The sequence below is a fragment of the Helianthus annuus genome, chromosome 15, assembly GCF_002127325.2.
Source record: "Helianthus annuus cultivar XRQ/B chromosome 15, HanXRQr2.0-SUNRISE, whole genome shotgun sequence".
NCBI lineage: Eukaryota > Viridiplantae > Streptophyta > Magnoliopsida > Asterales > Asteraceae > Helianthus > Helianthus annuus.
The window spans coordinates 141,149,952-141,175,661 of NC_035447.2; the positions used below are offsets into that span (position 1 = coordinate 141,149,952).

General features: G+C 41.8%; 1 non-coding gene across 1 annotated transcript; it reads right to left on the reverse strand.

The window, feature by feature from the left end:
- Positions 1-8,776: 8,776 nt before the first annotated feature.
- LOC118487712 lies at positions 8,777-8,883 on the reverse strand. Its single transcript, XR_004882655.1, has one exon. It is a non-coding gene; the product is annotated as a small nucleolar RNA R71 (small nucleolar RNA).
- Positions 8,884-25,710: the final 16,827 nt, after the last annotated feature.

Sequence of the window (25,710 nt, forward strand, 5' to 3'; positions counted from 1 at the left end):
AACTTTCTAGCGCTCCCTTCAATCCAATCCAAGACTGTGTTTATTTTAAACACGATCTGTGAGTATACTCGAACCCTTTTTGCATTACGCACTTTTGGGTGTTACATACGTTACTTATTCAAATCACAATCGACACACAACGCAAACACTTTTATACGCTGACCTTTACTGCATGTTATACATGTTACTCGATGAATGCTTGTATGCTATGTTTACACAGTGATTGTTTCCTGGCACCTTAGCAACGATCGTACTATAGTTTGGACTCAACACCTGTCGTGGACAGGGGTTGTTAAGGGCTTTACTTCACGTGTCACAGTGGTGATATGTCTTGCGCATTCTACAACTCGCAGTCACGTCTGTGCATATTTCATTGTTGATAACCTACTAGCTTCACTTTGCTACATGTTGGTTATGCGTAAACGATTTCGCCATTATTATACTATTAAACTTGTATGCTCACCTTTACACTATGTGTATTGACCTCTATTTTAACGTATGTGACAGGTGTTTGAGATACTAGGATGCTTGCTATCTTTTGTGGAATCAAGATTAGGAAGAGTCTAGAAACAAATAGTTAATATTTTGAGTTGTCAGAACTATGATTTGCCTTGAGATATCAATGTCTGTAATAACTGTTTTATTTTGATAAGTTATGGTATGAGACATAATGTTAATTATCTGGTAAATTAGTTGTTATGGATTTCTCTTGGACAATCTGTTTCGCTCAGTGCCTCATCCCGATGTTTCCTCCATCGGTTAGGGTGTGACAGATTGGTATCAGAGCCATAACTATAGGGAATTAGGCAAGACTCAACCTAGTTCGGGTCGATGTCTTAGAAACGACCTAGTCTATAATCTAAGTACCAACAGACCGCCTTGTGCGAACCCAGTAGGGGTTCCACGCGAGCCTATTTCTGTTAATCGATCGACTCGCAACCGTAGTATACTCTATCCGCCTTTCCTAAGGCTGGAATACTATCACTCTGCCTTTCCTAAGGCAGGCGCACCGCAAAATATTTTCGAAAATGAACGAGTGGTTAGATCGAGACTAGGTGTGAAAACCACAAACTCTCGATTGGATCGCTTGTTCAACGTGTGATTTTTACTATAAACACGAGAATTTGCGTTGAACCAGGAGTGAAATCCGTACTTCAACGCAGTTCTCTCTCTATCTCGTGGTTCTAACACACAAACAAGAACGCAGTCGCTAAGTTAGGGGTGAAACCCGAACCTTGATGACTTGTTCCCCTCTCTATTTTGGTTTTACAAAACTCTCACCAAGGTCTCGATGGATTGCAATGACTCGAGTTGTGTAAATAACCGAAAGGATGCGAGCTATTCACCGTATTCCAGTGATAGAGCACAGTCTATTAGGCTAAAACGTGTACTCAAAGTCCTTGAGAATAGTCGAATCACTTTGGCTAGTCGACGTCTATCAAGCCAAGACAATCTATTTTCGATTTCAAGCTCGTAATCGCTGATTTTATGTGTTTTGATTCTGAGCCTGCAACCGCTGACTCTGTGATTTATTGTGATTTAACACTTTTGTGTGGATTTTATGTGTTTTATGTGGTTTTATATGTTTATTTGTTAGCGTATTGAGGTACTGATGGGTTGATCTGTACGTTTTTCTCTTTCACTTTGATCAGGACACACAACTCGCACTGCACATCCATTCCAAAATGCTAACAAATCGCATGCTATGTTACTCACTTATGTTATACTACTCGCTATGCTACTCGCTGTGTACTCGCAAAATCGCAATCGCTACTCTCGAACGCGCTTCGTGACCTTGAATAATCGGTGAATACGTGCAAAATATAGTGGTTAGCATGGTTTTGGTGAGCTATGTGTTTATGTGTTTACGTGCCTATGTGCTTACGTGCCTATGTGGACTATGTGCTTATGTGCCTATGTGATTACGTGCCTAAGTGATTGATGTGTTCCTGAGCTTTATATAGTAGTAGTGCTTGTGAGGTGAGATTCGATTATATAATGTTTGAGTCCTATGGCGATGTCTATTGCAGACAATGTCCTCATTTGGATCGCATCACTCCCACGCTGCACGCCGCAATCATGCTGATAAGCGAATCGCTTCCCTTGTCGCTAAGCAAATGGCGAAAGTTATCCCGCAAATCATCAGTGAGCTTAACGAGAACACCAGCAAGTCCTCTAAGGAATCAAGGACTGACTCGCCTAAGGGTACTTTCAGCTTTAAGCAGTTTAAGGCCCGTGGCCCAAAAGACTTCATGGGCGAAGATGGACCAAGCGCAATGTTTCAATGGTTCGACTCAATCGAAGTCACGCTATGTCAGAGCGGATGTCTCGAACACCTACGAACTGTCAACGCAACCGGCGTCTTCCAGTCCAGGGCTCTGGAGTGGTGGAGAGCCGAAAGGAAGAGACGTGGGAACGATGCAGCCTTTGGGCTCACTTGGGATGAGTTGAAAGAACTCATGATGAAGGAATTCTGCCCACCCCACGAGCTCTAGAAGCTGGAGAATGAGTTCTGGCACATCAAGCAGGATGGTGGCGATAACGCCGGTCTAACTGCCCGCTTCAAACAACTGAGTATCATTTGTCCAAGCCAGGTGGCAACACCTGAAATGACGATCAAGAAGTATATCCGTGCTCTACCGGACTGTGTTGCTGATTTCATGCAAGCTGCGAAGACAACAACAATTGAAGAGACCTACCTACTTGCTGCCGAGATTAATGACAAGCGAGTTCTCGCTGGGTACTTCAAGAACACTCCGAAGAGCCTTCATCAAGCAACCGCCGCTCCCACGCTGAAACCGCCGCCCCGCAAGCTTCAAAGTCCTCCCGCCGCAAGAGAAGGAATGCCAGCAAGAATTGAGCTGTCACAGCCGCCGCTCCACTTCAAGCTATCCCTGCTAAACCGCAACCTCAAAACCCCCAAGTAGCGGTACCGGTGACTAATGCACCACTGGCCAAGCGTGCTTACACTAGTCCACACCCGATCTGCCCTACCTGTACCTATCATCATCCCGTGGGGATTGCATGCAGATTTTATGTTCACTGCAACATGTACGACCACTTTACTGCTAATTGCCGTACTGGTCCACGTCAAGCCCCAGCTCAACTTCAAGCTCAAGCTTCTACACCACAAGCTCTCCTTCCTGCTCCCCAGGGCCAGCAAGCAGCTCCTGCACCCGTTGTCCATGCTAGAGCTTGCTTTGCATGTGGTGATCCCAACCACTTTGTAAACATGTGCCCCAATAGAGTGGTGAAGCAAGAGCCACAACAGCAGCAACCTCAATCAACAGAAGTAGCCTCAGCACCAGCAGCCAGCAGCCCGCAGACGTGGCTTCAACATCAACGCACGCCATGTTTAAGCTGATAACAATGTGGTTAATGGTACATTCCTCGTCAATGGTATATATGCTTCGTGTTTATTTGATACTGGAGCTGATAGCTGTTTTGTGTCGTTAGAATTCGAAAAGCTCCTTAATCGTAAGCGCCCATCTCCCTACGACGTTCGACGTTGAAGTTGCCACTGGAAGAACCATTACTGTTCATTCTGTTCTCCGTGATTGTACGCTTGAACTCAACAATCACGTCTTCCCTATCGACCTCATCCCGATGCAGCTTAGTAGTTTTGATATTATAGTAGGCATGGATTTTCTTCATGAAAATCGTGCTGAAGTCGTTTACTTTGATAAACTGATTCTTTTCTCGCTCGCTAATGGTGATCAACTTTGTGTCTATGGTGAAGTCGCATTGAAGAATCTCAAACTTATGTCCTGCATCCAAGCGAGTAAGTATCTCCGTAAGGAATACAAAGCTATCTTGGCACACATCATAGTAGCGAAGGAAAAGGAAAAGGAAAAGGAAAAGGAAAAGGAGGCAATGGATAAGGTGCATGTGGTTCGTGATTTTCCTAAAGTCTTTCCTGATGATTTACTTGGTTTACCCCCGAGTCGTGATATTGATTTTCGTATCGACCTCATTCCTGGAACCAATCCTATTGCTAAATCTCCTTATCGCCTCGCTCCGTCCGAAATGCGCGAACTCTCGAGTCAACTCTAGGAATTACTTGACAAAGGCTTCATTCGCCCTAGCACCTTTCCTTGGGGCGCACCAGTTCTCTTCGTCAAAAAGAAGGACAGGTCGTTCCGGATGTGCATCGACTATAGGTTGTTGAATAAGCTGACTATCAAGAATCGGTATCCCCTGCCCCGAATCGATGATTTTTTTTGACTAATTACAAGGTGCTACGTGTTTCTCGAAGATTGATTTACGCTCAGGCTATCACCAATTACGAATTCAGGAGGAAGATATACCGAAAACCACTTTCCGAACCCGATACGACCACTATGAATTCGTCGTAATGCCCTTTGGTTTAACCAATGCACCCGCGGTTTTCATGGATTTGATGAATCGCGTGTGTAAACCATTTCTTGACCGTTTCGTCATCGTATTCATCGACGACATCCTTATCTATTCGAAATCGAAAGCTGAGCACGTGCAACATTTACGTTTGGTTCTCGAATTACTCCAAGGGAATCGCCTCTATGCCAAGTTCTCCGAGTGTGAATTCTGGCTGGAGGAGCTTCAATTCCTCGGTCACATCGTTAATAGTCAAGGTATACACGTTGACCCCGCGAAGATCAAAGCTGTTAAGAGTTGGGTTACTCCAAAATCACCATCTGATGTTCGTTCGTTCCTCGGATTGGCAGGTTATTACCGTCGATTCATCGCTGACTTTTTCGAAAATCGACATCCTTCTTACTTCTTTGACGCATAAAGACAAGCCTTTTGTTTGGGGAACCGAACAAGAGACTTCCTTTCAGACTCTCAAGCATATGCTTTGCAATGCTCCTATCCTCGCTCTACCCGACGGAAACGATGACTTCGTTGCCTATTGTGATGCCTCGAACCTTTTTCTCGGTTGTGATGTCATAGATTTCGGTGGTAATTAGGACGCGCACTTACCTTTGGTCGAATTCCCGTACAATAACAGTTATCATTCTAGCATTCAAATGACACAATTCGAGGCACTATACAGAAGAAAATGTCGATCGCTGATTGTGTGGCATGAGATCGGAGATGCGCAAATAACCGATCCTTAGCTGCTGCAAGAAACGACTGACAAAATCCTCCGAATTCGAGACAATTTGTTGAAAGCTCGGAGTCGACAGAAAAGTCACGCCGATAGACGCTGCAAGCCCTTTGAATTTGACATTGGCGATCACGTACTCCTAAAGGTTTCACCTTGGAAGGGGTAATCAGATTCGGCAAGAAAGGGAAACTCACGCCTCGATATGTTGGACCTTTTAAAATTCTGGAAAGGATTGGAAAGGTGGCCTACAGACTCGAACTACCGGAGGAACTTAGCAATGTCTACCCGACTTTCCATGTATCGAACCTCAGAAAGTGCCTAGCCGAGCAGAATTTACAAGTACCACTTGAGGATCTAAAAGTGGACGAAACATTACACTTCGTGGAAAAGCCTGTCGAGATCATGGATCGAGAAACCAAGAAGCTCAGGCGCTCACGCATTCCCATTGTGAAGCTTTGCTGGGAAGGCAAATGAGGCGCTGAGTTCACCAGGGAACTCGAAAGCGGAGTATCCACAGTTGTTTGTTACGCCTACGGCCTAATTTCGGGATGAAATTCCCTTAAGTAAGGGAGGTTGTAACAACCCGCGTCTTTGAAGTCAAAGTCAAAGTCAAAGGAAGAAAAGATTGCAAAATGCGGTCTGTCAATCCTTGCTTAATTATTGCTTGTACTTTTGACTCGTCAATCGATGTCATTAATTTTTGTACTTTTGTTGTATTATGTGGAGTAAATGCTAATAATCGAAGTTTAATCGCATGTTAATCGCTAATCTATTTATCGCTTTACCGCTAATCGCATCGCAACTTGAACCTGCGGTTCTGAATATTGTTTTACATGTGTGTGCTATTTATATATTACTTGTGCATGTTTATATTATGTTTGTGGTGATAAATCGAAAATGCAATCGCAACTTTATCGCAACGCAATCTCATCGCAAACTTGAAACACAAGGTTAATTATGTTGTTGTATGTTAGTTATGTTATTTGTGTGACTGATGTGCATAAAATGCAACATATAAATTACATCAATAATGGCTTAAAACTAACCCTTTTTTAGTACTAATGTTGGAAAAAGTATGCTTTTGTCCTCCTTTTGTATTTTCTAGATTAAATGAGCTCAAAATAACAAAAGAAGCAAAAAGACAGCAAAATCTAACATAAATACAAGAAAAGGAACAAAAGTGATATGCCCTACCCCTCGACAGCATCCTCCCAAGCAAAACAAAGAAGACAGAAGACTGAACATGCCCCGTGCTCAGCGAGCACGGGGCCGTGCCCAAGAAGTAGCAGAAAAGACAAACCTATAGAAGCTTCTACTGCCCACCACGGGGCCGTGCCCAGCGGACACGGGGGCGTGGTCAACTTGCTGCAGGCGCATTTATTGTAATTGCGAATTACAACTAATGAAGAAAGAGAGTGTCAGATGGGCACGGGGCCATGCCCGAGCTTCTGTTCAGCCTATAAATAGGAGTGTTTGGAGCTCTTGCAACTCATCCCTTGGCACACCACCTCTCTCACACTTCACCCACCACCCACCACCATCACAACACCATCATCCACCACCATCATCCACCACCATCATCCATTGTCCATCATAGAGTGTGTGAGTCATCTCGGGATCCAAGATTGATCGTAAGAGTTCTTGACAATCAAAGTTCATGTTTGCCTAAGTCTCTTACATCACTTGGTGAAGACAAGTGTTTAGTGTAATACTTTTTATTTTTAATCTTTTGCACTTTTTAATTGGTTTTGTATTAATGACTTTAATTACTAGTTTCTTATGTTGAAGGTGATTCTTCCTTATCGTTTGTCCCTGGTGTCTTGGCATTATTTTACTGTCTATATAAAATAAAAGATTTTCACCATTCATATCTCCACGGTCTATATGGAGGTATGTTGGCTACCTGGTCGGGGGTTAAGGGAACGGTTTGGTAAGAGTCTTGCCATTGTTCAGTGTATAGATCCTGCAAAGGACCTGGGTCAAATTTAGTAGGACCTCCTTCAATACCCATAGGTATTGGATGGCGGGGTCCAAACTCTTTGATCCCCTCATAAGTTAAACTACTATTAAAACTTTAACCCAGCTACTTAAGACTGTATCCCTGCTGACTAAGACTACCTAGCTGAGGGTAACGTCGCCTTCAAAAGAGGGGCCTACCACATTATGCATTAATAACTTAATTAATTATCTTTCAATAATCCGACCCTTTAGGATTGTATCCTTGCTGACTCAAACTACTGGGTTGAGGGTAACGTCGCCTTCAAAAGAGGGGCCTACTACAATAACTAAGATAATCTCTTAAACAAGTGCAAAAGTGCGAAATTAATCAAAGGTTACACTACACACGAGTCGGATCCAAGTGATTCATCTTATCTATCTGTTTTATTTTTCAGCATTTTAGTTAGTTTTATTTTCTTAGTTTAAAAATCTTTTTCTAACATTTTGATTTGATTAGACGTTGAGGATAAACCAGTACTAAAAGCTCTTGTGTCCTTGGACGACCTTGGTATCTTACCAACACTATACTACGTCCACGATGGGTGCACTTGCCCATATGTGTGTTTAGTGTTAGTAAATATCGTGTTTTATAAATTTAAAACTTGGCTAAAAAGTGTAAAAAGGGCTTAAAATATATACCTAAAACATATACACACTAACACGCATCAAGTTTTTGGCGCCGTTGCCGGGGACACGAGGATTTTAAGAAAGTTAGGAATCAACGGCCTAATCATTTTTTTCTATTTTCTTTTTATTTTTTTTAGGATTTTCTTATTTTTTCAGCTTTTGCAGAGCTCAGCACGGGCCGTGCTTGGTCGGACACGGGCCGTGCCCAGCAGTATCACTGGCAGTTTTTATTTTCCGAGTTACAGAGGGCTGAGCACGGGGCCGTGTCGGTGCAACACGGGGCCGTGTCCAACTTTCCAGTAACAGGGATCCGGAAAACAATCGCTGTATCTCCGACCACGGGCCGTGTTCACTGAGCACGGGGCCGTGGTGAACTTTCTGACCAACGTTCTTTTCTGTTTTTTGCAGGACTTGGAATCAAACGCCACATCTGAACCTTCTACGTAGTGTATGAGCTCCAGTTCTAATAAAAACATAAAAGAACCTCTAGAAGAACCCGAACGCTTCCTCAGAAAAAGACTTAAAGCTAAAACCAAGAGAAAGTTTCAGGGGACCCACTTCCAATGGCGGACCAACGTACCCTCATGGATTAAAATGGGTAGTTGCACGGTACCCCTGATCGCGGAAGGGATCTCCCTTCCCAGTTCACCACCCGACGTCTAATCAAACTTTCAAATGCTAGAAAGTTTAAAAATCTTTTTCAAACTCATGGATTACCTACGACCCACCGTAGGTAATCTCGGCGCCGCTATCAATGCATCGAATGTCAAAGCCAATAACTTCGAACTTCGGCCACATTTGATACAAATGCTTCAAAACTCCGCAACCTTCCATGGGCTTGCGGACGAGGATCCCCATCTACATATTACTAATTTCTTAGAAATATGTGATACCTTTCGGATCAATGGAGCATCAAATGACGCCATCCGCCTCCGAATGTTTCCTTTTTCACTAAAAAACCGAGCAAAAGCTTGGCTCAACGCCCTCCCAGTTGGATCGGTAAACACCTGGGATGAACTAGCCCAAAAATTTCTATATAAGTATTTCCCTCCCGCTAAAACGGCTAAATTAATGACTGAAATTAATACATATTCACAAGAGGACGGGGAATTCTTATATGAAACTTGGGAACGGTTCAAGGAGCTATTGCGAAAGTGTCCTCATCACGGTCTTACGATATGGCAATAAGTATCCACTTTCTATAATGGGTTGTTACCACACACAAGACAAACACTTGACTCTAGCTCCAGGGGACTTTTAGGTAACCGCCGCCCACATGAAATATACAATCAAATTGAGGAAATTGCTCAAAACAATTTTCAGTGGCACACTCCCTGAGATAATAAATCTATTGCCCCGGGCGCCCATAAGGTTGATGAAAGCACTTCTTTACAAGCCCAAATCGAGGCCCTTTCTTCAAAAATTAAAAAGTTAGAAATGGCAAAAGCAGTCTCGGTTATGGCCTGTGAAGGGTGTGGTGGGCCACATGAAAATTGGAGTTGTATGAAAGAAACAGACGATCAACCAGAAACGGTAAACTACATTGATAATAGACCTAGGCCGTCAGGTCCTCCAACGGGTACCTACAACCAAGGATGGCATAACCACCCTAACCTTGGTTGGAGAGAACCCGGCAATAGTAGTAACCAACAAAACCCAAACCAACGAACAAACTTTCAACAACCAAGAAATGTGTCACAAAATTTCCCTCAACAACAAGGTGGACGAGAGAGGCTCGAAGATACCGTATCTCGCCTCATCTCCGACACAGAAAAGAAAAACTCGGATCGATTTCAACAATTGGAATCGAATTTTAGAAATCAACAAGCTAGTATGCAAAACATTGAAAAACAATTAAATCAACTAGCCCAAAATTTCTCTGAGAGACCACAAGGCGCATTACCAAGTAATACCGAAACAAACCCAAAAGCTCAAGTTCATCTCATAACATTAAGAAACCGTACCGTGGGTCCCGTGGAAGCTCCGCCGCCACCAACCGAGGAAAGCACAACCCCTCCCCAACAAGATAAGGCTTCTCCATTTCAAGAGCCAGCAAGGCTCCTCCGGTTCCGTACCCCGGTAGGTTAGTTCGTCAAAAGACCAATGAGCAATTCGCAAAATTCGAAAGTCTACTAAAACAATTGCATGTTAATATTCCTTTCATAGAAGTCCTAACTCAAATGCCTAAATACTCAAAATTCATGAGGGACTTCCTCACTCATAAAAGGAAAATTGAATCATTGCAATTAGTTAACCTAGGCGAAGAATGCTCTGCCCTCGTACTCAACAAACTTCCCCAAAAGAAGATTGATCCCGGAAGCTTCACAATTCCTTGCTCGATCGGGGATTCCCCCATTCGTAATGTACTAGCCGACCTTGGGGCTAGCATTAACCTCATGCCCGCATCAATGTTCAAACGACTCGGCCTAGGAAAAATGAGCCCTACCAAGATGAGTATACAACTTGCTGATAGATCCGTCAAATTCCCGCAAGGTGTCGCTGAAAATCTATTGGTCAAAGTCGACAATTTCGTCTACCCGGCCGACTTTGTCATACTAGATATGGAAGAAGACACCGAAGTCCCCCTCATACTAGGGAGGCCATTTCTAGCCACCGCGCAAGCAGTGGTAGACATGAATGACGGAACACTCACTTTAAAATATGGGGATAAGGAAGTAAAGTTCGGGGTTGGGAAGAGAATAGAGGACGATGACCCGGTTAATTACATGAAGGTTATTGATTCGAGTTTGGATGATGCTCTCCGACGGTGCAACATGGGATGCAAAATATCTCGCTCGGAAAACATATAACCTCACCTTGGGTCTAGCCAAGGACCCTTATAAGCGTGGCGCACCACAGAGGCATTCCGCGGAACTATCCTTAGTTTAGTTTAATCTTTTAGTTTTAATTTGCAGGAATAAAAGACACTCGTGATGGTCAAGGATAACAAGGGAAACGAGAAACATAGCCCCATGCACGAAAATAGGGCCATCCGACAGCAATTTCTTCATCACAGTAAGCTCAGCACGGGTCGTGTCCGCCCAACACGGCGCCGTGCTGCACGCTCTGCAAGAAAATTGCCCAATTCAGGTAACTGGACATGGGCCGTGTTCGCTGAACACGCCCCCGTGTCCAGGCTTCTGTTTCTTTTCTTTAATTTTTGTTGCTAGCACCTGAACATGGGGCCGTGCCCGGTCCCCACGGGGTCGTGTCCAGGATGCCAGTAACATAAAATTTTGCTTTTAAACACCATTTTTCACATTCAATCAACCTAAAAGCTTATTTTTGGGACACATTGAGGACAATGTGTAATTTAAGTGTGGGGGGGGGGGATGCTAAAACCTTGAATCTTGCAAGTCCTAATAACAAGCCTTACACAAAACTCTGTTGGAACCGCTAATCACCCCAAATATTTTCAAAAATTTTCATTTTTTTTACTTGTCTAAGTTTAAGTTGGGAATTCAAGTTCTAACAAGGTTATATTTTTTACAAGTTTAAAACCGATAGCGTCGTGATAAAAAGAACCAACATAAGAAAATTACGAAAAGGCATGACAAACTTAGTTAAAATTTAATTATATATACTTGATCACATAAAAAAACCCTTTCCCACAAAAGTGAGTTTTGAGCCTTTAACGAGCATACAAATACATATCTTTACACTAAATGCTCATTTTTCGTTTCTTGTGTGAATAGCCGCTTGGTTCGTACGACTCTATAACTTGCCACAACAATACATTCCCGGTCCTTACCAACTTAAACCCGAGTAAGTAAATGATGGAGGCATTAGGACTAACCCTTTTTCTTTCTACACCATTATTTTTCATTTTTTTACCACCTACCCAAAATCCCCCTAGTTAAACCCTTTGAGCCTAAACCTTTTCATTTCTTAACCCAAAACCATCACCCTTTTTTTGTACCCACCTATACCTTTTTATTTTTAACCCTTTATTTTAGTAACAACATTCGGTTTTCTAATGACTCTTCCTAGATATATATATACATATATATATATATATATATATATATATATATATATATATACATATATATATATATATATATACATATATATATATATATATATATACATATATATATATATATATATATATATATAGGGTAATGCTAGACAAAAAACCCTAAAATTCTTAGAAAACTCTGGAAACCCAAATCTCCCCCCATTTTTACCCAACATCCCGACATTTTTTTTTGAAAAAAATTACACATGTAATATACATGTTTTAGAGTGTTTTGGGCCAAAAAAAACAAAAAAGCGCCGAAGGGATTTTTTTTAAAAAAATAAACAAAATTCAGTGCCTAACATGTGTTAGACAAAAATGCTGAAAGTTGCTGAAATTTTTTTTTTAAATTATCCCTTCGGCGCTTTTTTGATTTTTTTGTCCCAAAACTCTTAAAAACATGTATATTACATGTTTTATTTTTTTCAAAAAAAAAAAAAAAAATGTCGGGAGGTTGGGTTTTCTAGGGTTTTTTATATAGATAGGGTTTTCTATCTAGCCCTACCCGATATATATATATATATATATATATATATATATATATATATATATATATATATATATATAGGGGATGGATCATGAGAAAACTAGTTTAAATGAGAAAACCAAAAAACTAACTAAAAACACCTAAAAAAATACCAAAAAAATACCATTTTTTTTTACAATTTTTAAAGAAAAATCGCTACTTTTTATGTATGGAAAAAAATTTTCAAAAAAAAAAAAAATTTTGTTGTACTACACATGTGCACTAATACGGAAAGCGTAAACCACTTAACCCACCCCCCACCGACACCCCCCAAAAACCTAAACCCCCCCCCCCCCCACCCCCAAAAACCTAAATTCACCCTCCCACCAAAAGCCTAACCCCCTTCCCCCCCCCCCCCCAAAAAAAAAAAAAAAAACCTAAACCCCCCCACCCCCCCAAAAACCTAAAACTAAACCCTAAACATAAACCCGAAAAAAACCTAAACCCCCCACCCCCCCAAAACCTAAACCCCCCTCCCCCCACACCCAAAAACCTAATCCTAATCCTAAACCTCCAAAAAAACTAACCCTAAAAGCTAAACTAGACTCAAAAAGCTAATTTTAAGCATGTAATGCAATTGTAGTACATGTTATATTGCACATGTGCACTACTATAATAATAGTGTTGAAAACAAGACGACACCATAAATCTTTTTTATGTCATAAAAAATATGCTCGAATATACTTGAATGAAAGATAAGAAAATTTGTGATCTTATGGTGCCATTTTTGTTTTAAAATGACAACGTATGGAGAAATGGGAAATGTTTGAAAAGTTATATATTTTTTTTCCAATTTTACCCCTCCTTCATTAAAAGTCCCCTCTCCTTCATTAAAAGTCTCCCTCCCCCTCCTTTTTAGTGGATTTTAGTTAGTTTTCTAGTTTTCTCATTTATATCTAGTTTTCTCATGATCCTCTCCCTATATATATATACACTGATGAAACCAAACAAACAAACAAGTTCATCAAAAATAACTTTGTTTGAAATAATTGGTTCATCAAAATAAAATTAAAAAAATGCGAAAAATAATAAAGTCTTTCGAAAAAAACCGATGTTTGTTACGCTTTTCGCCATTTTTACTAACCACTAACCCAACCACCCACCTTTAGTGTGACACTTCGGGTTTTCCCGGGCAACCTTCTTGATTTAACATTGCGTGTACGTATATTATTAAATGAAAACTATGGATTATCTGTTATTATGTGTTGTATGTATGTATATTATATATATGTGTGTGTTACAAGTGAGCCGAGACCCCAAGGACCCGACTCGAGACCGCCCGGTCTCGAGTGAACAGTGAACGAATGGGCCGGTTGGGGCCGCAACCCACTTGAAAACCCATTAGGGTGCATGGCCTTTAAATGAGTTATAAAACCCTTGCTTTAAGCCAACTTACCCCTCTTGATCAACAATCATTCTCTCACTCTCACACCCTCCCACTCCTCCTAGCTTTCTCTCTCTAGAAAACCCTAAAACCCACTAATCAACCTCCATTCTCTCGGAATCAACGGGTGGAAGCTTGGAGCTCGGAAGCTAGCCGTCGGTCATCACTCAAGGACCTCCTCTCAAACTGTCTTCCCCACACTTTTGCATCCGAACATCTTTCGGTTAGTTTGATCTATTTGTTTAAAGATAATGTGTATAAAAGGTGCTTGTTTGCGAGTGGTTTGGATGATTTACAAGTTGGTCTTTGAATGATAGGATGTAGACCGAATGATATGCATGATTGTTGAATAGATTTATGTTAGTTCAATGAATGTGCACATATATGCTCTTGAAGGAGAAGAATGTGATATTACATATTATTGCTTATTGTTATGCTTTTAAGATCATATTAGTGATGACTTGATTTAATATGATATGAACATATGATGAACTAATTGAATGTTGTTATGAATATTTGAAAAGTTGGATGTTTGATCCGTTTGATTGGGATATTAGACAAGAAAACATGTTAGTGCAAATGTATTGGCTAGTACACAATATCATGAATTTGAAATTCTATTGGATAGTACAAGTTGGACAGGTTCTAGAAGGATTTCTGTGCACGTAACTGTGGTTGCGAGTCGAGACCCTTGGTTGCGACTCGAGACCATCCCATGACAACTCGAGACGGACTTCAGGGACTCGAGACCGGCAAGGTCTCGACTTGAGACTTCCTGATCTCGACTCGAGACTGGACTCGAGACCTCTGAGGTTGCGACTCCTGACCAGCACCACTCGAGACCAAAACATGACAACACGAGATCTCCTGGTTGCGACTCGAGACCGTGTGTTCTCGAGTCGAGACCGTCTTGTCTCGACTGGGCTGCCTACTTTGGTTATTGGGCCACAATGTGTTTAGTTTGGGCTACCTGTTTGACTGGACTATGTGTTGCTGAAATTCTGTGTGACTGTGTAAATATTAGGGCCGGCCCAATAACCCAATGTATGTTTGTATGCATGTTATGTGTTAGTTATGTGTAGATTATATGTGATTACTTGTACCCCAACTTGACCTATATGTGGTAACCATGCTAGGACGTGGTGACCAACGTGATTGACCGGGTAATTAATCTACTGAGCAACCCAAGGTTAGTTCACAACTTAAAGCATGCGTTCCCGGTGGTTTGGGAAACGGAACTAAAAACAACACTATCCCCTTATGAGGGATACAACTTACTTTTCTTCCCTTGTTATTGGGAACCTTTAGTTAATTACTGTTTATACGGATTGCAACAAACGGCACTAAACGAAACTCTATCACTCAAGTCCCTACTACATAATACCGATTAGTCGCCGGGGCCAGGCGAACGGGTTATTAGTGATAGCGCTATTTAGGTTTTACCAGCCTCACACCGTGCCCGTGTATGGGATCGGTCGTGAACTAATGTACTCAGGCATCCGTCAATGATGATAGAACATTGACATCGGGGCATCCTGCGGAAACGCAACGGTTACCTAGTGTTCGGTATTGGAAAAACAGTTTAGTCGCTAACTTTTGGGGTAGCTCCCTATGGCATGTATAAACGGATAAATTAACTGGTGAAACAAGTTTTTGGTAATTAAAACTGGACAACTAGTGAACTCGCTCAACATTATTGTTGACACCTTACTGCATGCTTTGCAGGTAACCAGTGACTGAGGAGCTTGCTGCTTGGGGATGTGTAGTGTTCGTCTACCCCTGTGTTGGGTGTTAAATAAACATCAACTATGAACCTTGTTTAAAACTGTTTTACTTATGCTTCCGCTACTTACTACTATTTGAACTTAAAACTTTAAGCTCTGAACATGACATTTGCTAATCGTATGGTTAGTAAGTATTACTTTGGTTACTAATTCAATTATTCAGTATAATTGGTGGCTGGATCCTGGTCAGTCACGCCCTCAAGCGGATGATACTCCGCAGGTGGAATTTGGGGGTGTGACATTTAGCCCAAGCCTAACCCTTCATCCAAAAAGTCCTCTTGATATTTACAAAGGTATAAAGTTAAAAAGGAGGAGGATTGATTGCTTGGCAAGCTTATGGTAGGAGTAAGCTCCATGTCGCTCTCGAGTGATTCACTAAAAATACACCTTCGGCCGAGTGTTGAGTGATTCCCCCGTGAGGTATGTGAACTTGTATATAAATAGAATTTTAAAAAGGTATGCTATGCCTAATAAATAATTTATCTTATGAAACGTTTTCAATAAATCATGACAAATAGGATTGTAAATAAATAAAAATAAAACCTAAATAATCTTGGAATTCCCGACACTCTATGACAAGCCCAAAAACCTTCTCTTCTACTCATTCCATTTGGGAGTGAATAAAGCCACATTATAAAGAGTTTTGCTTGAGGACAAGCAAAGATTCAAGTGTGGGGGTATTTGATGTGCACAAAATGCAACATATAAATTACATCAATAATGGCTTAAAACTAACCTTTTTTTAGTACTAATGTTGGAAAAAGTATGCTTTTGTCCTCTTTTGTATTTTCAGGATTAAATGAGCTCAAAATAACAAAAGAAGCAAAAAGACAGCAAAATCTAACATAAATACAAGAAAAGGAACAAAAGTGATATGCCGGAACCCCCGACAACATCCTCCCAAGCAAAACAAAGAAGACAGAAGACTGAACACGCCACGTGCTCAGCGAGCACGGGGCCGTGCCCAAGAAGCAGTAGAAAGGACAAACCTATAGATGCTTCTACTACCCACCACGGACTGTGCCCAGCGGACACGGGGGCGTGGTCAACTTGCTGCAGGCGCATTTGTTGTAATTGCGAATTGCAATTAATGAAGAAAGAGAGTGTCAGATGGACACGGGGCCGTGCCCAGCGGGCACGGGGCCGTGCCCGAGCTTCTGTTCAGCCTATAAATAAGAGTGTTTGGAGCTCTTGCAACTCATCCCTTGGCACACCACCTCTCTCACACTTCACCCACCACCCACCACCATCACAACACCATCATCCACCACCATCATCCATTGTCCATCATAGAGTGTGTGAGTCGTCTCGGGATCCAAGACTGATCGTAAAAGTTCTTGACAATCAAAGGCCATGTTTGCCTAAGTCTCTTACATTACTTGGTGAAGACAAGTGTTTAGTGTAATACTTTTTATTTTTAATCTTTTGCACTTTTGAATTGGTTTTGTATTAATGACTTTAATTACTAGTTTCTTATGTTGAAGGTGATTCTTCCTTATCGTTTATCCGTGGTGTATTGGCATTATTTTACTGTCTATATAAAATAAAAGATTCTCACCATTGATATCTCCACGGTCTATGTGGAGGTATGCTGGCTACCTGGTCGGGGGTTAAGGGAACGGTTTGGTAAGAGTCTTGCCATTCTTCAGTGTATAGATCCTGCAAAGGACCTGGGTCAAATTTAGTAGGACCTCCTTCAATACCCAAAGGTATTGGATGGCGGGGGTCCAAACTCTTTGATCCCCCCATAAGTTAAACTACTATTAATACTTTAACCCAGCTACTTAGGACTTTATCCCTGCTGACTCAGACTACTTAGCTGAGGGTAACGTCGTCTTCAAAAGAGGGGCCTACCACATTATGCATTAATAACTTAATTAATTATCTTTCGATAATCTGACCCTTTAGGATTGTATCCTTGCTGACTCAAACTACTGGGTTGAGGGTAACGTCACCTTCAAAAGAGGGGCCTACTACAATAACTAAGATAATCTCTTAAACAGGTGCAAAACTGTGAAAATAATCAAAGGTTACACTACACATGAGTCGGATCCAAGTGATTCATCTTGTCTATCTGTTTTATTTTTATTTTATTTTTCAGCATTTTAGTTAGTTTTATTTTCTTAGTTTAAAAATCTTTTTCTAACATTTTGATTTGATTAGACGTTGAGGATAACCGGTACTAAAAGCTCTTGTGTCCTTGGACGACCTCGGTATCTTACCAACACTATACTACATCCACGATTGGTGCACTTGCCCATATGTGTGTTTAGTGTTAGTAAATATCGTGTTTTATAAATTTAAAACTTGGCTAAAAAGTGTAAAAAGGGCATAAAATATATACCTAAAACATATACACACTAACAAGCATCAGTGACTATTATCTAAATCTATCGCATCGCCTAAATCGACCCTTGCTTAAACACATCGCAACTATCACACCCCGACCACGTAGGACAATAAACCGTGGCGGAAACGTCGGGGAGTGTTGTAACAGAAGCTATTGTTTCACAACGTTGGATACAAAAAGAGTTTCGTTTTATTGATAAAATTACACATTAACATTGTCTTAACCTAGAACAAACAAGTTTTATATTGTCTATCATAGTTATTGTGTCACTAAGGCCTCGTCCAGATCCTATGTGACGCATGCATCCTAGAAATCAATCAAGCAACATCACCTGAAACATACGTAAAAACAAAGTCAGCAAAGAAATGCTGGCGAGTACATAGGTTTTATAAGAGTATCGGAATCATGGCTTTGTTTATATGTTGCAGTACTTAATTAGACTACATGAGTCAAAATATAAACCTTGTTTTGAAAAGAATGTATTGCAACATAATTAACCAACTCAAAACAAGATGGTTATAGTTTATAAAATCTCATAGCCATGATTCTTAACCCCAAAAACATTTGTTTTAGAAAACCAACTTGTAAAACATCTTGTAAAAACTTGTTAAAAACTCGTATGGTTTATATCCTTTAGAAAAACATCGTTATGTGACATCGTTTCAAAATCGTTTACCCAAGTGAAATAAATAACGCCACGGTATGTAATATGATGAAAACACTTATATATAGGAAGTACCAGCGGCGTATCCAGCATGCCTTCATTATATTACACCCGTCCCGTTATCTAAACACTAACCAAAAACCAATCGTTTACCCAAATCGTTTAACTCGTTAAAATCGTTTCCAAATCGTTTACTCGTTTAAATCATCCTCGTTTTAATTGTGAAAACTTATTTATGGTTGCCTTGCTAACAACATTCAAACCTTAGTGACTCGACCACCTCGCTTCTCGAGTTAACAAACCACCAAAGGGTAAGTTAACAAACATCAGATTCAGTCGCTACCCACAACCCCCACACATAACCATGGGCGTAGTAAAGTAACGGGATTTGTCAGATCCTATGGTACCATAACCTAATATTGGTCGGCTTGATCAATGCTAATGAATGTCATTTGTTATGTAACTACAACCAACAAGTTTGTTCACTTTATTGAAATCGTTATTAGTTTTGTATAAACCATCTTAATCGTTTTTGAAAACATCGTTTAACCTTGAAAACATTTCGTACATATGAATCACCCCAAAACATTTAAAAACAGTAAAATAGGGGAACTATGTACTCACATGAAGTGCAAAGTATCCTCAATCAATAGAACATCAAATAACCTCAAGCACACCAAAGGAATCAAGTAGCACATAGTAATTGAACCACTAGTCAAACAATAGACGCCTAAATCGGAAGATCGGATAGAATGAAGTCTTTTAAACCAAATGAGTGTTGGAGCTCATGCGATATGGTTTAACAAAGCTTACATCCTAAAATGAAACCTAACCTAAGTGCTTTCGACCCATCGCGACCCATTAAGGTAGCTTACGCCACTTTAACGCGTCGTGCGCGCGAAAGCGCGTTCGAGATGTCTAACTAGTCCTACGACAAGTATTATATGCCAAAACATGTTTAAATATGTTACATAATCAGTTACATGACAAAAGTTTCGGTTACATATGCTTAATTACCAATTATGTATGAAAAGGGTATTTTGGTAATTTACTAAAGGCATATAAACTACCTATCATGAGACTAATCAAACCTAAGTGACCATATGGTATAACCTTGGAAGGTTATTCCCTACGCTACTATGATCATTAAACATGTTTGGTCGGATCCTAATGATCGACCAAACGGGTCGTGTTCGAAAGTCTAAGCGGGTGTTTACTCCGCTTGACTTATGACTCTACACAAGCACTAATCTAAAAAGTGACTTAAGTTAGAAAACAGGTTTTGATATCAAAACAAACGGTTTTGATACCCTAGAGTAGTTTGGTTACAAAATACGCAAAAATACGCATTTTGGCCGAAACTACGACTCGTCACTGATCCTAGATAACGTGGTAATCAGTAGGTATAGTCACTAGGGACTATAACCATCGTCATTACGCTCACATTATGAAGTTTAAACGAATTCGCGTTGACCATAAACTGGTCAATGTAGAAAGTCAAACGCAGTTTGACTTTAACGATAAAAACGAATGAAAAGAACGAAAGAATACTTACAGAAGGTCCCCGCTGTGACAACTCGAACTTTAGACCTATTTTTGTGTAACGTTTATGAACATGACACGACTACATGAACTTGATTGATTAAGCGAATATTTATTGAATGTTATGTGACATGTATGTTTTAATGAATGTTTTGATTATTGTGTGCATGTAAATAACTCGGATCGCACAACACTAGGTAACCCGAACACACAACATTCACACTCGCACAAGCCTTGGGCCGTTTAGCTTGTTTTCGGGACTCATAGGCAACCGAGTTGGGCTCGGCCCACTCCCCTTTCACGTGAACAAACAACCTTGGGAGGGGTTTTGTTTCTCATTTGTTACAAACACATAACTCACACAAGAACCCTAGTTGCTACTTCTCTCTCTCTCTCGTTTGCTTGGAACCCGACGGCACAAGATCTCTATTCGGATCACTCTTGTTTCTTCCCTAATCCGGTTCGTACTTGGTATGCTTATTGTATTGATGTTATGTGTGATCGATGACTTATGATTATTCATGTTGAATGATAGTGTTTTGATAATCGGATCCCTTGTGCACTTTGATTGCAAGTTCAATAATGTTTATACGTTTCTAGAATGCATGATCTAGTAACCGGCTACCATGTAGTGATTTGAATGTTGTTAGCAGGTTTGTAAATCGCATGCTTGTCAAACGATTATGCTACTGATTGTAGGGGTTCGATTATCATATTAGTGTTTAAGATTTGACATTTAAACTGGTCATGTGTTCATGAAATCGGATCATAATATGATTAAGTGTTATGATTATTGTTATTGTTCATAAGTGTGATTATTAGGGTTCATAAGAATTGATGCTTAATTTCCCTGTTTGATCTTTATGTTACTAAGTGGTTGGTTGAAATCGTGTTAATTGATAATTGCCAAAAATATGGAAACTTTGAATGAATGTAACTGATATGCTTAAATCATGGGAATTGGTTAATGCATCGCACAAGACTTCTTGGTTGAACAAGAAGTCCAATCGCACAACGAGCCCACACGTACAAGCTGGCCCGATCGCACATGCCACTCGATCGTGCAAGGGGTCCACTCGCACAAGATACCCTGAATCGCACAAGTTAGCGGATCCGTTTAACTGTTGGGCCGGTGGACATGTTGGTTTGGGCTGGTCGGTCGCACAAGCCTATCCAATCGCACAAGGACACATTTATTTGCTAACTGTTTTACTATTGGGCCTTAAGCCCAATCCGAGTCGCACAACTCGTCCGGGTCGCACAAGAACGGTTGTTTAATTATTTTGAGCCGCACAAGTTGACTGTTTCGTTATTTGGGCCGTGCATGTATTATTTGATTGTTTGGGCCGTATGTTGAATTGGGCTGGGTATCATTGTTTGGGCTGAACTATTAGATCGCACAAGCCAGGTCGGATCGCACAAGGTCCTTATGTGCGATCGGTTTGGGCTGAGATTTGTTATTGGATTTGTTTAGGTTGTTGGGCCCAAATTGTTTAATCGCTCAAAGTACGATTCTATTATACAACTGACTGATGCCATGCAATAAGTGTTGCCATGACTTATATGTGTTTTTAACATGTTATATTATGTGACACATACGTGCATTTCCGTAGTCAAAACCTGACTTGTATTACAACCATGCTAGGACGTGATTGACCATTTACTAGCTTATCTATACTCTTTGTGTATCTGCCGAGCAAACCAAGGTGAGTTCACACAGCCAAGGCATGGGATTCCCGGGTTGGGAATTGGGTTGGATATGTTGAATATGGAATGACAACTCGTACTTACGCATTCACTAGACTATAGACCATCGTCCTCAGGATAGTCAGGACACGTTACGTAAAGCCTACGTAACCCAGTATTTGCCATTTGTCTCCCGGGTCGGGAGGACATGTTACGTAAAGCCTACGTAACCCAATACCTTCTACTGTCTTCCGGGTCGGAAGGACACGCTGCGTAAAGCCTACGTAGCCCCCCCCACGCGTACCACTGTCCTCGGGGAAGGGCACGTCACGTAAAGCCTACGTGACCCAGTACGTATTCCTGTTCTCGGTAAAGAAGAACACATGGTCGGAAGTTAGTCTAGTAAGTACCACTAATGAGAAGCCCTCATTAGTAGGGATAAACGTGGGAAGCCCCCACCAGTAATATATACACAAGGTTTGGGAAGCCCCCACCTTTAGTACACACTAGTATGGGAAGCCCCCACTAGTTCTACTTATGCACTATGTTATGAACTTACTTTCTGTGAACTCGCTCAACTAGTTTGTTGATTATTTGCTGCATGCCTTGCAGGACCTTAGGTATACTTGGAGCTTGCACCAGAGGAGAAGCGGGTCGTTGTGGACAAGAACACGTGAATGCTTATTAAACACTTTTACATTCACACATTGATACTTATGTTATGGGTTTTACATTTAATGCTTCCGCTACATATACAATGTTTGGTTTTGAACATCAATTATGTCTATGATTATTATTAAATGCTATGTTTGATATAATTGGTGGCTTGATCCTGGTCATGTCACGCTTCCAAGCGGTGGTACTCCGCGGGTTTTGGGGGTGTGACAGATTGGTATCAGAGCCATTGGTTATAGAGAACTTGGTTTTAATATGGGAAAACGTTTTTATTAAAACCGGACTATAACCAGTACAGTGCTCTCAACGATCCACAACGACGCTTCGCTCCACGTGCAAGACTCGACATCCTAGGTAATAAGTTTTATGTTTATTGCCTGTTTGCTAGAACTGTTTAGAACTTTGCTCGCATTACGTTTAGATACACATGATACTATAGCATGAGAATCCCTACGTGCTTACACTTTTCTGTCATCGCCCTATTCGCGAACCATTCTTACCTATGCTACTTGTTACAATGAAGATCATGTCTGGACGAATCAACATGACACAAGCCCAGCTAGAGGCTCTCGTTCAAGCCCAAGTTGCTGCGGCAGTTGCAGCAGCTCAAGCAGGTAGTATATCCTGCAGTACAGGCACACACTAGGATCTTTAGATCCTACATTAACTCTCGTATTTAACTTCGTCCTATTCGTACACAATAGGTCAACACGCGCAGCAGCCTGTCTGCACATTCAAGAACTTCATGGACTGTCGTCCAAACTCTTTCAGCGGCACCGAGGGGGCAGTGGGACTCCTCCATTGGTTTGAAAAGCTAGAATCAGTATTCGAAATGTGCGAGTGCCCTGAGGCTCGCAAGGTCAAGTTTGCCACCGGCACCTTGGAAGGAATCGCGCTAACCTGGTGGAACGCGCAGGTGCAAATTCTGGGGTTGGCAGCTGCTAACCCCACCCCATGGAACGATTTCAAGGAACTCATCAAGCGTGAGTATTGTACGCGTGAAGATATTCACAAGTTGGAAGACGAGCTGTATAATCTGAAAATGGTTGGGTCAGAGATCGAAGCATATACTAAACGGTCGAATGAGCTGGCCGTACTGTGCCCAACTATGGTGGACCCTCCATACAAGCGCATTGAGATGTATCTCAAGGGATTGGCACCAGAAATCCAGAGCCATGTTACCTCGGCTAATCTCGATAACATCCAGGAAATCCAGCGTCTCGCTCATCGCATCACCGACCAGGCAGTGGATCAGAATAAACTGCCTAAGCGTGTCAACGCTACTGCTACAGCCACTCCTTCAGCTACTCCTGCTACTACTAGCGAAAGCAAAAGAAAATGGGATGGAGATTCCAGCAGGGGTTCAGCGACTGTTCAGCCACAAGCTCAGCAGCAGAAGATCGACCACTATCAGAGTCCCAGTCAGCAATCCTCTGGTGGTCACAGACAGAGGAGATATCAGGGAAGTCAACCTAAGTGCCACAATTGCCACAGACATCACAATGGCCCGTGTAACAAGGGTCGTTGTCAAAGGTGTCTCAAGATGGGGCACGAGGCTAAAGACTGTAGGAGCCCTCGTCCTGCAAACCAGAACCAGCAACAGCAACAACCAGCTCCACAGAACCAGCAGCAACAGCAGCCACAGCGTGGAAACCGGGGATGTTTCCAGTGTGGGGCTGAAGGTCATTTCAAACGCGATTGCCCTCAGTTGAACCAGAACCAGAACCGCAACAACAATAACCAGGGCAACGGGAACAACAACGGGGGAAACAACAACAACGACAATGAAGCTCGTGGTCGTGCATTCGTACTAGGTCGAGGCGACGCAGTGAACGATCCCAATGTGGTTATGGGTAAGTTTCTCCTCGACAATATTTATGTTACTGTCTTATTTGATTCGGGTGCGGATACAAGCTATATGTCTGTGAAAATGTGTCAACTGCTAAAACGTGCACCAACACTTTTACCCACCAAACATGTAGTAGAGTTAGCTAACGGTAAAAGTCTAGAAGCCACGCACGTAGTTCAGGGTTGTAATCTTATCCTAGCTGGTCAAGCCTTCTCTATTGATCTCATTCCCATAGTTTTGGGTAGTTTCGACGTCGTGATTGGGATGGATTGGTTGTCCCAACACCAGGCAGAAATCTTATGCAGCGAGAAGATTATTCGCATTCCTCGTTCTGGTCAAGAACCTCTCGAAGTTCAAGGCGACAAGAGTGGTGCAGTGGTTGGCATCATCTCTTTCTTGAAGGCTCAGAAATGCTTACGAAAGGGGCACACTGCCATTCTGGCACTCGTTACAGACGCATCAGCAAAAGAAAAGAAATTGGAGGATATTCCAATTGTACGTGACTTTCCTCAGGTGTTTCCTGAAGACTTACCTGGATTACCGCCTCATCGTCAGGTCGAATTCCAAATCGAGCTCGCTCCAGGAGCAGCACCCATAGCTCGCGCACCATATCGCCTAGCTCCATCAGAATTGGAGGAACTGTCAAAGCAGCTACAAGAGCTCTTGGAAAAGGGCTTTATTCGTCCAAGCTCTTCGCCTTGGGGAGCTCCAGTACTATTCGTGAAAAAGAAAGACGGTACGTTCAGGATGTGCATCGACTACCGTGAACTCAACAAGGTGACGGTGAAGAACCGTTATCCTCTTCCGCGCATCGACGACTTATTCGACCAGTTGCAAGGGTCGTGCTACTATTCGAAGATAGATTTGAGGTCGGGGTACCATCAGCTGAGAGTCCGGGATGAGGACGTCTCCAAGACAGCCTTCAGAACTCGTTATGGTCACTACGAGTTTCTTGGCATGCCGTTTGGATTAACGAACGCGCCTGCTGTATTTATGGACCTTATGAACAGGGTATGCAAACCCTATCTTGACAAGTTCGTCATTGTATTCATCGACGACATTCTGATTTACTCCAAGAGTCAGGAGGAACACGAGCAGCATCTTCGCCTGATATTGGAACTTCTTCGGAAGGAACAGCTGTACGCCAAGCTTTCTAAATGCGACTTCTGGCTTCGTGAAGTCCACTTCTTAGGCCATGTGGTGAACAGGGATGGGATCCATGTCGACCCATCCAAGGTAGATTCGATCAGAAACTGGCCTGCACCGCGTACACCGACAGAAATACGCCAATTCTTGGGTTTGGCAGGATACTACAGACGGTTTATCAAGGATTTCTCAAAGATTGCTCAGCCGCTTACGCTACTGACACAGAAGGGTGTCACCTATCGCTGGGGAGAGCCCCAGGAGACTGCTTTTCAGCATCTAAAGGATAGGCTTTGCAGTGCACCTATTCTCTCCTTACCAGAGGGCACAGATGACTTCGTGGTTTATTGTGATGCATCCATTCAGGGACTTGGA